The sequence below is a fragment of the Larus michahellis genome, chromosome 1 (assembly GCF_964199755.1).
Source record: "Larus michahellis chromosome 1, bLarMic1.1, whole genome shotgun sequence".
NCBI lineage: Eukaryota > Metazoa > Chordata > Aves > Charadriiformes > Laridae > Larus > Larus michahellis.
The window spans coordinates 43,599,758-43,613,370 of NC_133896.1; the positions used below are offsets into that span (position 1 = coordinate 43,599,758).

The 13,613-nt window shown below is 38.5% G+C and overlaps 1 protein-coding gene across 2 annotated transcripts in view; it reads left to right on the plus strand.

Moving 5' to 3' along the window:
• Positions 1-13,613, plus strand: part of SYT1 (synaptotagmin 1) — a 361,363-nt gene that overhangs the window by 215,906 nt on the left and 131,844 nt on the right. The gene's annotated exons all lie outside the window — the stretch shown is intronic.

Sequence of the window (13,613 nt, forward strand, 5' to 3'; positions counted from 1 at the left end):
TCCCTATTTTGTCATGGGATGGCTTGTCACAAGAATTGTGAGTGGGCTTCAACAGAAAGAAGCAGACTTCACCTACTGTACCACCTTTGCCTGTCAGAAAGAATTAAATGGATAAATAAATGTACCTAACTGTCATGTTTATAACCACTGCTCTAAATGCTAGGCAATAGTCTCCTTTGGTAAGCAGAATACAAATACCTAAGACCCCAGTATGCGTTTTTTCCCTGCTGTCTCACAACCGGTTTTGTAACAAGGCAAAGTCTGTGCTGTTCTCTTCCCATGTAGACTAGATTGGGAAACTACTGCTGCTAATACTAAACTGAGCCGAAAAGTGGGTGTACGTATATCTAAAAGTTCTTGATTCAAGCACTGCAAATAACCCAGTAAAATAGGTAATTATTGCAGAGGTTCTTGTTATGCTGGATGAAAAAGTAGAAAAATGAAGGTCTCAGGGGTATCACTTGAGAGTTTGAAATGATAACTTCAGTGTTCTTGCGGCACAGCTGTAGGTAAGTTCCCTCTGAAGTGACCAGAGGACTCAATGCTGCAGGGCAGTTCTCGTCTCACCTCGTAGGTCCCCACTTTAAATCCAGTCCACCCTGTCAGCAGAAAAAGCTGCTGTGTTGAGCTATTCCCATGACACACGCAACGTGCATGTCTTGAAGTGTTGTGCCATCAGAGCTTGGTTGGTGAAGTTCCTTAAACTCTCCCCTGCTAAACTCATGGGACTGGAACGTGGGATAAACAAATAGCCAGTGAAGAAATCACTGAGCTTTGGTCAGGAATCTATCTGCAAACACAAAGAATAAGGAAATGTTTGAGTGAGAGAGGTAAAAAGTACTTGTTGAATCCATAATAACCAAAAAAGCATCTTTACATCTGACAATTTTGACTAAAGTTTCACCTTGCGTGCAGGCAAAGGCATCCCAGTGCTTCAGCAATCCTGATCCTTTTCTTCTTCTACTAAAGTTACAGCCTCCAATTTGTTCCCATTAGCAATATCCACTGTCAGCCAGTGCCTGGCTGATATTGCAGTTCTTTGCTCTTTAGCATTTCTTCTACAAGAGCCGACAGTGTTTCCGAGAGATGACACTCTCCCTCTTTGGAGACAGCCAGCTGCCACTATATTTTCTTCTCTCCCAATGGTATATTTTGGCAGTAGATTTCCTTTGCAGCTGCGACTACAATTTGCATTTGGAGAGTATTGGTTTAGAAAGAGAAGGTATTTAACAGAGCTAACAATTATTGTTTTCAAATGGTTGGAAAGGTGATGAAAATTCCAGTCAGTGCATGTGCTTGTGGATTAAAAACAAATATCACTCGTTGCCATAAATGCTGCTTCTCTTTCCTGCTGAGACAGCTGATAAAGGCTGAAACACAGATGCCACATTAGCCCAGGTTTCAAAAGGAAGGGACTTTCAGTGGGGCTTCACTTTTCAACCTGCCTCCAGGTTCGTTAAAGTCTTCAAGGAAAGCTGGACTGCATGTGTGTAGGACAAGGAAGCTGCAGTTGTTCCTAACTTCCAAGGAGACACCTTGGCTTTTGCTTCTTTAGGTGCTCTGTGAACTTAAATGGCTTTGTAAAGGGCAGAATAAAGAAAAAAGTGCTACTTAGTGTGTGCTAGAAGAATTAGATAATACACTTCGGCATTTACAGAAAGTCTTTTTTGTCTCGGTTTAAATAATTTTAAATTATGCAATTTATTTTTTTTGGCAGCAAAACCATGAACAGAATGAAGTTCAAATCTATGTTGTTTCAAGCTTTTATCTCTTTTTTTTTTTGCTAGCAATTAATAATAAGCAAACAGGAATTACAAGCTTATAATTAAAGGTTTAGTGATTGCTGCTTGGTTTAAAATGCCCTTGAAGTGGTATTCTTCTTTTCATCTTTCTTTTCTCTTTGCTAATGCACATTCCAGCAGGGCTAATTCCCCTTTTTTTCTCCAAGGACTTTGTGTTGAAGTGAAGGCAAAACTTTGACTTTCGTCTCTTCATATTTATGATAATCTTTTTCTTGTCACATTCTTAACATTTTACTGCATCCACTTTTCTTCCATTGTGAATGTCCCTTGTGCTCCAAGTCCAATTTTCTGCTTTTACCTCACAGTGCTTAAACTATCCATTCTATTCTGCTCTGTTTTCATCAAGAACCAGCCCTTAGCAACTAGATAACAGCCTGATACTGAAGATTTCTTCTTTTCACACACTATAATACATCTTTTCTCTTCCAAAGAGATTTCTGGAGCTCATCAAATGCTCGTGCTACAGAACAATGCATCCGTGTGCTTTCGCTCAAATATCTTTTCTCTTCACAGAACTTTGAAATGGTAACTTATTTATTACTCTCTTCTAAAGAGAAAGCAAACAGTTTCATCAATCATGTTGAATCCTTTTGTGCTCCCTTTTTACAATGTAGGTATAATCTCTGGAAAGCTCTTGGCTGCAAGTTTTTGAGAGAAAGCCAAGGATTTCTTTAATAATTAGTGCTACATTCATTATAGAGGACCAAGCGCTTGCAAGTAGAGCTGGCATTATCATTTGATTGCAGTCCTGTGTTTACATGCTTTCATGAAGACAAAATGCCCAAGCCACAAAGCAGAAACACATGTACTGAAAGAGTCTTAAAGGTCATGCAAGCCTCCCTAAATCCTGCTTCTGTTTTGGCTCACTATCCTCATCCTTTTCCAGAGCAACACGCTTTGATTTACAGATTGCAGAGGGCAAAAAACAGCTACCAGAGGCTGAAAATAAAGTTAAAATTATGACTTGTCTGTCCCGGTCACTTCCTCCTCTTGAATACATGGAGCAGCAAGGAGCGTGAACCTCTGCCTTGTGTCATCCGCCACTTTGGCGAATTTTACCAATCAAGCAGTGGTAGCACACGACCTTGGAAGATGTGCATCTTTAGAACTGAAGCTCCCTAGTTGCAAGTCTGCTATACCACACAGCGCTCAGCAGGCCACAGATCACATAAGAGTGAAAACGGTACTATTTTCAGCTAGAAGTTTGCTAAAGTTGCACAGTTGTACACCAGCTATGGTGACCTAAAAAAGTGGGAACTGAGTGCGTAACTAATTGTTCTTATTCTGTGCTCTGTGACAACAGATAGTCTTATTTTCCCGTGCACATATGATCAGTAAGTTTTTTGTTTGCCCTTTTAAATGGATCGTGGTTATAGGTTAGCATTTGTGACCAATAAATGGTTATAATACCAGAGTTGTATATAGAGCTTCGCAATAAACAGACCAGGGGAGAAAAAAGAAAACTGAGCAAACAAACAAAAAAGCATTCAATTAGACAACATGATCATCAAAGAAAATCAGATCTGAAACAGAACAGATTTTTAAACTGTATCGATAGGATGCCTATACAAAGGAGAACTCTTAGTTTCTCTCATGTTCATTCGCTCACTTAAAGCTGTTGTTCTTTGGCATGAATGTTAACTGTAGAGCGCTTAGCATACACGCAGCCCTTCTTATGTCCCAGTTGGACAATTAGCTCAATCAGCTAAGTCTACAGAAAACTTCGGGTACGTGACAATGTGCACTAAAATGCTTAACTGCTAGAGATCTAACTGCAATACCTGCTGCACTGGGTAAAAACAACTTCGAACCATCCTGTAACCAGCGAGGTGTTTAGGCTGGTCTGAGTTGAATTACCAGTAGATTAAGTAAAATTTGATCAAGTTTCCATCCACAAACTTGAAAAACTGAATTATCCTACTTACAGGTTTTTGACGAACAGCACTTTTCCCCCAACAAGTACTGAGTCAATGCTTTAAAACAAAGAGCACTGTATTGGGCAGAAGGCAAAAGTGCTCAGAACAAAACTGGGAAAGCCAGCAACAGCAATAAATCAGCCATGCCTATTAAGTAGGATTTCTATCTCCCCAGGTTGTTTTGGCAATAGCGCTAACCTTAGTTGCCCTCCTGCAGCAGTAAGTGGCTAATGAGGCAGAATGGTCTATCAATCACTGCCTCAGTCAGAATGCTACTGCAGACTGTTGTCCAAATTTAGGGTAGATCCAACCCTCAGTCTAAAAGGGCATGACGCTCTGGGACTTCACCTGCCATCCTAGGTGAGGCACTCAGGAGGACGGCTTTCAGAATTCAGCCCAGGCATCTCAGTTGGCCTCAGTCCACCAAGTTTCTTTCAAAGCTGTGCTGAACTTCCAGATGGAAGTGGGGAATATTCATGACCTAGAAGGGTCATACCATCAGACAGAGACACCAGACTGCTTTTGTCATTCTATTTATACGAGCAGAGTAAATCCAGGTTGTGGATTTGATTAGAGGATCCCTGATGCTGTGCATATAAATACCCCTACTCTACAACCTTGTGCTGTACCATAGCTTCAGACCAAGCTCCCCATATTATATACAGAAGATGTGAGTACCTCAAAATGGGTTGCTCAGCAGCCAGCGTGCTGAGTGAGAAGCTGCCTAATCAGCAGGGTATGCTAAAAACAGGAGTGACTCATAAATCCTGCTCCTCCTCTGAACTGTCTCCAGCACTTTCTTCCAGGTGATGTTTGTGTCCTCTCCTGAAGGCGGGCATGCAAGTCCTTTTTTTCAAAAGCTGAACAGCAATGACTTCCCTTTCAGAGAAGCACAAATGAATGGAGGCAGCAACATTTTTGTATGCAAAACTCAGTGATGGGAGAACTCACTCAATGAAAGCAACCTTAGGCTAAGGTTTGTTGTCTGTCCAAAGGAATTCAAAGCTACACCATGTGAGTTTTCTCTGGTCTGGAAAAGAGATGGGAACATGGCCACACCAAGCATTTCCATGTGCAAAAAACATGAAAGTTTTAAATTTTTTAAAATCTCTAAATTGCCATTCAGTAATTTACCATTTGCCATTATTTAAACAAAAAATATTCAAGTAGTTTTCTTTTTTCCTTTTGTTTTGTTACTTCGTCATCTTTATTCTGAAGTTGTTTTCTCTAGTGTTGCTCACGCGTGAGTTGGATACAACATTCTTGTGAATGGGATCCTTGCTAAATTGCTCACCTACAGAAATAACTGCAGAACAAGAAATAGTTGCAATAACAGCAGAAACTGCCTCAGTTTACAGTTATCAGTTATTGTTAAAAAAATTTCAGATATGTGTAAGGGCATCTTTTAAAAAGATGGCTTTCCAAAACACTGTAGGGAATGCATGATTATTAATCTCAAAATAGGATTTTTTTTTTTTTCTTTTCAGTAGAGAGATGTTACAAGTTAGGAATTAATTGTCATGTAATTGATTGATAATTTTCCCCCCTGCTGTGTGTGGAAAGCTATTGGATGATGGCATATCATTCTCAACATGAGGAAAAAGTATCAGTCATTATGGGACAATTAGTTCCAATTTCCACTTTTTCTTACATGTGCTGATAAGATTGCCTTCAAAGTTTAAGTACAGTAATTAACCATAAATATCAAATAACTTTTTTTAAATTATTCTTTTTTAACTTAAGAAACAGATCTAAATGGAGATGCCTCCTGTGTCCCCATGCTTTTCTTTCCTGGACTGGTGACATTCATGAAACTAATTTTCACGTAGCTGCAATTAACAGAACCTGTCATAGTCAGTCAGCTTATGTTCATGGTTTTGCAGCATTGTTCCTGGTTTCATTGCTGATATGATATGGCTGAAGAAAACCCTGAAAAATCTTTTTATCAACACCACAATTTATGAAAATTATGTATTTCCCCACAAACCCACCATCTGTTTACAAGAAAATTCTTGGCCTCAAACTGTCATTGTTTGCTTTATTGACAGTGAAATCATAATACTTGGTTAGTCACCTTATAGCAAGCGTAGTAGCATATCATTAATGCACACGTGGAAGGAATATACCTATTATATACACCTATAGAGAGAGATATATTTGTTTCCACACAGGTACTTTCCGTGTATCTGATTGATTGATATCCGTGTGAGGAACTACTCACAGTTTTTAAAACTAGAATGCATCTACCTGAAAAATCTGAATCTTTTCTCACACAGAATTTGCAAAGCTTGATCTACAAAATTCACTCCCATGTGAGTATTTTTCCCATTAGTACACTTGGGTGACGCATCTTAAAGCTTTAATGCCAAATACCAACTGTTTATATTTTTCTAAATGCCAACCATGTAATTTTATCCCAGGATGTGAAAAACTAGCTGAGCTGTTTCCTTCTCCCACCTACCACCAAGTAATGCAGCCCAAATTTCATGTGCTTGGCTACAGGGATGTAATCCCATGCCTTCAACTGTAACTGTGTAATCCGCAGTAAATTCTCAAAAATATAATCAACTGGTCTTTGAAATTTAGTTTATAATTGCATTCCTGATGCAGAGGAGGAATACAATCTTATTGTGTTCTCCTTGTTTTCTTAGCTTTTTGATACTGCAGGTGAAACAGGGAAAAAAACCTCTGGATGGTGAAGTTGGAATGTGGTACTCATTAACTTCAGCATATATGACTGAATATACATAGAGAAAGAAGGTGCCATTTTTATGTAGTCACTTGTCAGAGTAGAATCACACTCCTAGGTGCCAATTATTTCACAACCTAAGTCCAAGACTTAGCTAATCTGTGAGATAGCACTAAATTGCACATCTCAGCTCCCCGTATTTGGTTCCTTAGTGCACGTACCATCCTGCTTGTTCCTAATTAATTTTACTAACCCCATGGTTACTGAGTGCAGAAATTGGGACACACAGGAAGTCTCAATAGAAGGAAAATTCAAAGGGGAAATAGTGAATTTAGAGCTATGACCTACAGATACCAAAACAAGAATAGCATTTCTCCATATTATTTTACAATTTCTGTTGTGTTGTTCCGTATGAGTTTTACTACGTCATAGTTAATCTCTATGGCGCTTTACTAGTTTATAGGCTTTGTTAGAGCCATTGATTGGACAGGAGCCAAATATGTGAATATAAATTGATTTTATGCAATGTACGCAACAAGGAATTTATTGATATAAAGGGCTTCATTATTTGTAGGATTACTCTAAAATGATTTTGGAACAGCAAGAATTCTCTGTGGACTGTATTAGAATTTCATGCTTAAATGCAGTTGAACACTAATTTTTATGTGAATTCCTTTGTCTTACACTGCTGTATAAAGGAAGACTGGAAATAAATACCAGGGGAGTAGAAATGCAGATTACAGCTTCAGGAAATGAGATGCAAGCGTGAAAGATGACAAAATGATCATGTGGGAGGAAATTACTGTAGTTTCTTTCTTTCCCTTATTCCTATTCATAACTAGCTATTATCAAGGACCTCCGTCATTTTGAAGCGGCATTTGCAATAGTAGAGGAAGACAGAGGGGTTAAATTATACATATTCTGACGCTTTGACAGGTTTGGTAACCTCACTGCTGCTGAAACATGACAACAATGTCAACATCCAGAGAGACAGGGTTGTCTCTAGCCCCATTACCTCTAAAAATCAAAAGAAATACATGACTAAGAAATAGCGTATACTTAGGGGAAAATAAGAGTTTCACAACATGGTCAAGTAAACAGGCATTTATATAGTGAATCTATGCAAGGGACTCACCACTCTTGACTTGCTGCAATGCTCTTTGCTCTTGCTTTTTATGTTTCTCTGCAAGCTGCTGTGACTCCTCTGGCTCCCATGTGCTCTTCTGCATTGCAGGAGCGGAAGTTTGAAGTGCAGTCAAAAAATTGTGGCTTTTAGCTGGAAAGAAAATAGTGTTGGCTTCCCTGTTCTCACTGAAATTAATGGCGGTCTTATCAACAGCTTAAGGAGTGAGTCTGAAAATATCATTTTGCATAGCTTGGTACTGCAAAATATACGGTGATTAGCTGTTCATAGATTACATGTCAGACTGAGGTTCTCTCTGGAAATGCAAGCCAGAGTTTCTCTTGCACAGACTCTGCAGCGTAAGATATTTTGGAGCCCTATATGTTGAACAGTTCTGCATATTTAATAACGGGTGACCAGGAAGCTGAAAGAGAAACACGTAGATTGTACCATGTAGTGAGGAATTTGTCTTTCTCCAGTGTTCACAGTGTCCATATCCCTCCCAGTGTCCATATCCGTCCCAAAATACTCAGATGATTTGCTGTCCGCTGCACAGATCATTTTCTTTGACATTATATGGTTAGCTTTGAAACATGCTTAGAGATGAAATCATATGTTGTAATGATTTCAGTTAAATAAAATGTGTTTATCATGACAGAACTGTGAACTATTCTATGCTTACTCTCCATATATTCAATGTTTATGAGGTATACAGTGAATTTAAAAAGTTAAGAAAACTACACTAAGATTTGGATATTATTTGGATATAACTCAGATAATAGGTTTTCAGTGTGAATATTAGACTCGAAACCTTACAATATTTCATTTTCTTGCAACGATGAGTTTGGATTTGTCCATCAAGTTAGTGTCTTTCAGTTGTTTTTCTAAAAATACTTGTTCCTGTTTCAAGCAAACTCTGGAGACTGATACTGAGCTCATGTCTAATAATGGGAAGATTTGTGCCTGGTCCAGGACTGTGGTGTAGATAACTCAGTCTAACTAGCTGTTGGCTTCAAAAACTAACAGTTTTGACTAACTGTCAAAAAATATTTCTGCCAAGTTCTTCTCCTCTGCTACCTTGGAGTTGCTGCACTTCTGCCTGACTTGGGATGTAACTGCAGGCCTACCCCCACACTTGCTTAAACTTGGGCTCAGATGTGCCCCCGCCCACACCATGAGTCATCCCTACTGACTCACCACCTCTTGGTCCTCTTCCTATCTGCAACACCTTGTTCCTCCACCTGTCTCCGGGACCAGTGATACTCCTTTGCCAGGACACACTGGCGTAGTCATTTCTAAAACTGAGCAATAAAGTAGCCGTGGGCTTTTGGGGAGAGCATTAGGTGGTTTATCTTGTTTATTCAGTCAAGCCAATGAAACTATTGGTGGGGTATTAGTAGCAAGCATTGGAAAACAGTTTTTATTAAAGAGGTAGTGTTCAGCTGGGATCTTGAAAGCATCAACTGATGTTTTGCATATGGCAGCAGGAGAAATGTCCCTCATCCACTAAAAGAGGTGCAGGAGTGATTCTGTGGGGGTTTGCTGGGACATTTCTTGTGCGTCAGTAGCAGCACAAACAGGACACCTGAATTCCCCTGCCACGATTCTTCATCAGAACTTTTTTCCCCATGAAATGCTGGGCCTTTCTTGTACCTCCTCTAAAGCAGTACTAAATCTGGATTGCATTGTAAGCCTTTGTGGTAGTAGTGAAAAGGCTGTTTTGATATGACATCTTTACCGTGACCTTCCATTCTTCTGAAAATGTAGTTACAGACCCATCTTTATAAAAAGCCAAGAAGTCACTTTTCTGAGCTTGTCTTTTAAAATAAATGTCCATTACTGAAGCTAGAAAGATAGCATATTTCATTAACAGGAAGATGAATGAGTAAAAAAATGTATTATTAACATCCCAGAATACTTAAATCTAGGAAGAGATCGTTTATTGTAGATATCTTTAGACATTCTGGTAATGTTCCCATCCTCTTAAAGATGAATTAATTTCATCAAAAACAGTCTAGTGGAATAGGGTAAATTTTCAATGCGGTGTCAAACCTTTCTCTGGTAATACTGCATACTTACCCTGGACATATCAGCACTGCAAGCTAATAGTTTCTTTCTCTTTCAGTGCACAGGAGCTGTAAACAAAAATGACAAAGAAACACAACTGATGTTAACGTGTGATTTTTTTTCTTTCTTGGATAAGTTTTGTGATTACATTCCAAGCTGGATGTAACTGCTGAAGTGAACATGTTTGGGATGCTGAACAGCTAACCTGTCCAGGAAATACCATTTAACAATATAGATCTCAATTTACAACTCTGCAGGCTTATTGAGGTATAGTGACCAGCTCTACTACAGTTACGGCATCAAACATTGAAAGAATGGTGACAATTACTTCTGAAAACTTACACAATTATTTATAGTAACGTTGTATTTGTATGTTTTGGATAATTTCATTAATTTTAATTTTTAGTATGGCAGGAAAATTTGAGAGGCAGCAAGGTAAAAGGACAATTTCCAGAAAATTTCTCATTGGGAGGGAATGATTTGGTCAGCATGGGATGTCTGACCTATTTGCTATCTCACTCCGCCCAGTTTGTATTGAGCAGATAAGAAGAGTGAGAAAATTTAAATTGTCTGAAATGCACCATGCAGAAGCAATGCCACCAATTTTATTTCCATGGGATTAAAGTATTCCTGAAATCCTTCAGCAGCTGCTATGGTATACCTGCTGTAATTTAATCCCATAGAAACCATACAGATTGGCTTTTTGCCCTTTGGCCTTTTTTTTTTTTTTAATTCTATCTTAAATCTCCCCATGATTTGCCAGAAGATGACAAACTACTCTGAGTTTTGCTCTCATTCCAAATCCTGAAGATGCCCTTTTCATGTGAATCACTGTGAACATCCCACATCTCTCCCATTCATTTTCTCACTATTCAGTTTATTTTTCAAAAAGAATGTAAAACAAACAAAAATTTCCCATGGGATTAGTCCCCCCAAGATTGTCCACAATTTACTTTGGATATGTCTGAATGTTTGCAGAGAGGCTGTTGCCCCTGGAACACATTTTTTCAGGTCTGATTTCCAGAGGCTACTCCATGCTCTGTAACCATCCATATTTGAAGTCTGACTCTTCTTCTTTACTCCGCTCTTATTAGTGGTTGCTTCTGTACTACTCTCTTAACAGATGCGTTCCAACAGGACTCCCATCATCAGAATCCATACCAGCATATTAAAGCAGTCAGACAATACTTTGTAGCTCTGTAAGGAAATCTCTTGTTTCTTGTTAATCTCCACAGTGCATTTGTGTATTATTCAGAAGCTTCCTTTTCAGAGGAAATTCTGTAGAAATTATGTAGAAGTTTGCGTTGATACTCATTTTTGTCTGAGTTTTTCTTGCATAGGGAACATTAAGACTCTAAGTCCCTGACCTCCTCAAGGGTTCAAATCATCATCTCTGGATTTTCAGTCAACACTTGACTACTTCTGTACAGAGACAACAAGCATTACTTGGAAGCATTCCATGTATTTGTTCATTGTTTTGTTTTTCATCTTTCTTATAATGATTGTATGGCACTAGTATGGATCAGGAGTGGTACATCAAAGAATTGGCATGCTCAGGGAACATGGTCTATGCTGTGTTTTCTAAAACCACGTAAATTAAATTGTACTTTTATTTATGCCTACAAATGTACTCTTGTTTATGACTGCACGTTGCACGTGCAATATGTAGTTTCATACCTAGCAGTATAATCATTGTATTGAACACTGAACTGGAAATCATAGTTGAATTCTATGACATTTCATTTTCTTAACCTATAAGAAATTTTTGCTCGCAACTGCCATTTCATAAATGGCAGATAATCTCCTAGTATTTTGTAGATCTTTACCTTCGGTGATGCACTGCAGCAGTAAAGTAACCCCTTTTTTTGTAAAAGGCCAATTTAAATCTAATTATTCAGTACTCTGCAGTCTCTAATAATACCACAGTGTTTATACCATTATTGTGGAAAGCTGTAGCATTACAATAATAGAAGCCATCAGATGTTATCTCTGTAAGCGAGTGGGCATGTGCTCTTCAGAAAATTCTTTACTGCAGAAAGCTTTTTCTGAGACGAGATTCGTTTTCAGCCCCTTCACACCTATTTAAATGATCAGGACAGTGTCATTGGCGTGTAAAGGTCGAAGGCTCAGTAGCAAGTCTCAAAGCATTTGGGCATGCCTCATTAGATGTAGTGACCTCTAACTGCACCAAGACTCTACCGAGGATTATTCCTGGAGTTCAGAGGAATACTCTGTTTTGTTATTTTTTCCTCCTTTTAAATAAATGAAAGTGTAACGCTTCAATTTTGTTCTCCTAATATATTTTCAAAATACAGCTCCAAAACTGGAAGCAAATAAATTACATTTGCCTTAATTTTTAATTAGCTGAAAGTCATCACTGCAAATTGTGTCTTCCATTACGAAATAAAATAGTCAACTGCCAGGCCTGAAATAATTAAGCAATATATTATAATTAAGCAATTTAATTTTGATGTAATTATGATATATCATACAACTTTTCTTCTGACTTAACTGACATTCATTGACAAAATGCTATAATATAAAACAGCACTAATGTTTACAGCTGATGGCTCTGCAAGTTTTGCTTCATAGTATTTGGCATTCATCGGACCATATGGAAAAAGTCTTCTAGTCTGGAATAGCTATGAAACGTTATTTCATACTACCCAAATTATGTGCTACATGTGTTTCCCAATTGTTATTTTGGGAGGTAAGTGGGGAAATCTTCACAGACATCGGACTTGAGCCAAGGTTCATGGATATTACTTGGAATCTTTCCATCGACTTCAGTCTGCTTTAGATAGTGAACTGATCCCATGTTGTTACAAGCAAATAGATAAGACTGCATGCCTATGAAATATTTATGGAGCTGTATCATATACATATCCTGTGTCAACACCAACATGATTTTATATTAGGCTAGAGACTGTGAGGGCAAAGGCAGAAGCAATGGGCAGGCAGGGAATACCGCTTCACTCAGTGCTGCATCAATAAGATTGCTGCAAAATGTCCAGCAAATTGCTTCTGCAGAACAAGGCCAACCCCCGATTTAGTTAAAGTCTTTTTCATTGGATGACAGCATTGGAGAATTGCTTTTATTCCCGACTACACTTGTGTGCAAGCCCCTGTTTAATGGTAAGAATGCTGAGGGTGATTTCAGAAGGTTCATTCTGGCAGCAGTCAGGTCTGCGCCTGCAGGGCTTCATGACTGCGGGCTCCTAAAAGTTAAGTTGAAGGACGAAAAGCCAATTCTTGTCTTGATTTAATGATTTGAGCACTCTCAGCAACATCCATGAATACAGTCACGTAAGGCAGGAAAGCTCATGATCCATCGTATTGCATGCAGTCAGATGCTCTTATGCCCCTTTAATTTTGATGTCTTGCCTTTTTTTCCTACGGTGATGTTTAAATTTCTCAGCAAAAGGTCAAAGGCCAATTGTGCACTCAGAGCGATAATGAATGTTTGTTATCTCTCAAACCCTTTCTCCCTCTGGTTTTCTGAAGAAAACCAGAATGATTATTAAGATCAGTGATATTTAGGATGCAGCAGAAAACCAGAACAATGTGTTCAAAACCAATATAAACATTTCAGCCAACCTTCTTGTGACATTGAAATTGCTTTTGTGCATGTCATCTCACCTTCACCCCACTAGCCCAGAATTCTTAGATTTGTCGTGTACGTTCAAGTAACGGTTTTGCAAAGTGCCTGTTAAACAACAGAAAATTAAAAATATGCTGATGTGGGATTATGTTTGTGACAGCCTCTGAGATGTTTCAATATGGCTGCATTTAGATACCCTACAGATGTCGTAGCTTCATGAATACACCAATGAGACATCTGAATAATTTAAGAGAATGTTGTCAGTAGCAAATGTCACACAAAATAACTGGAAGGAGAATTGCCTTCAATAAGTGAAGATAAAAATGGATGCAAATCAATTTCTGTTTAATATACAACTTGCTTAAATGGGAGACAACAGGTTATTACTTTGACAGGAAATCTTGAAGTGTTTTTA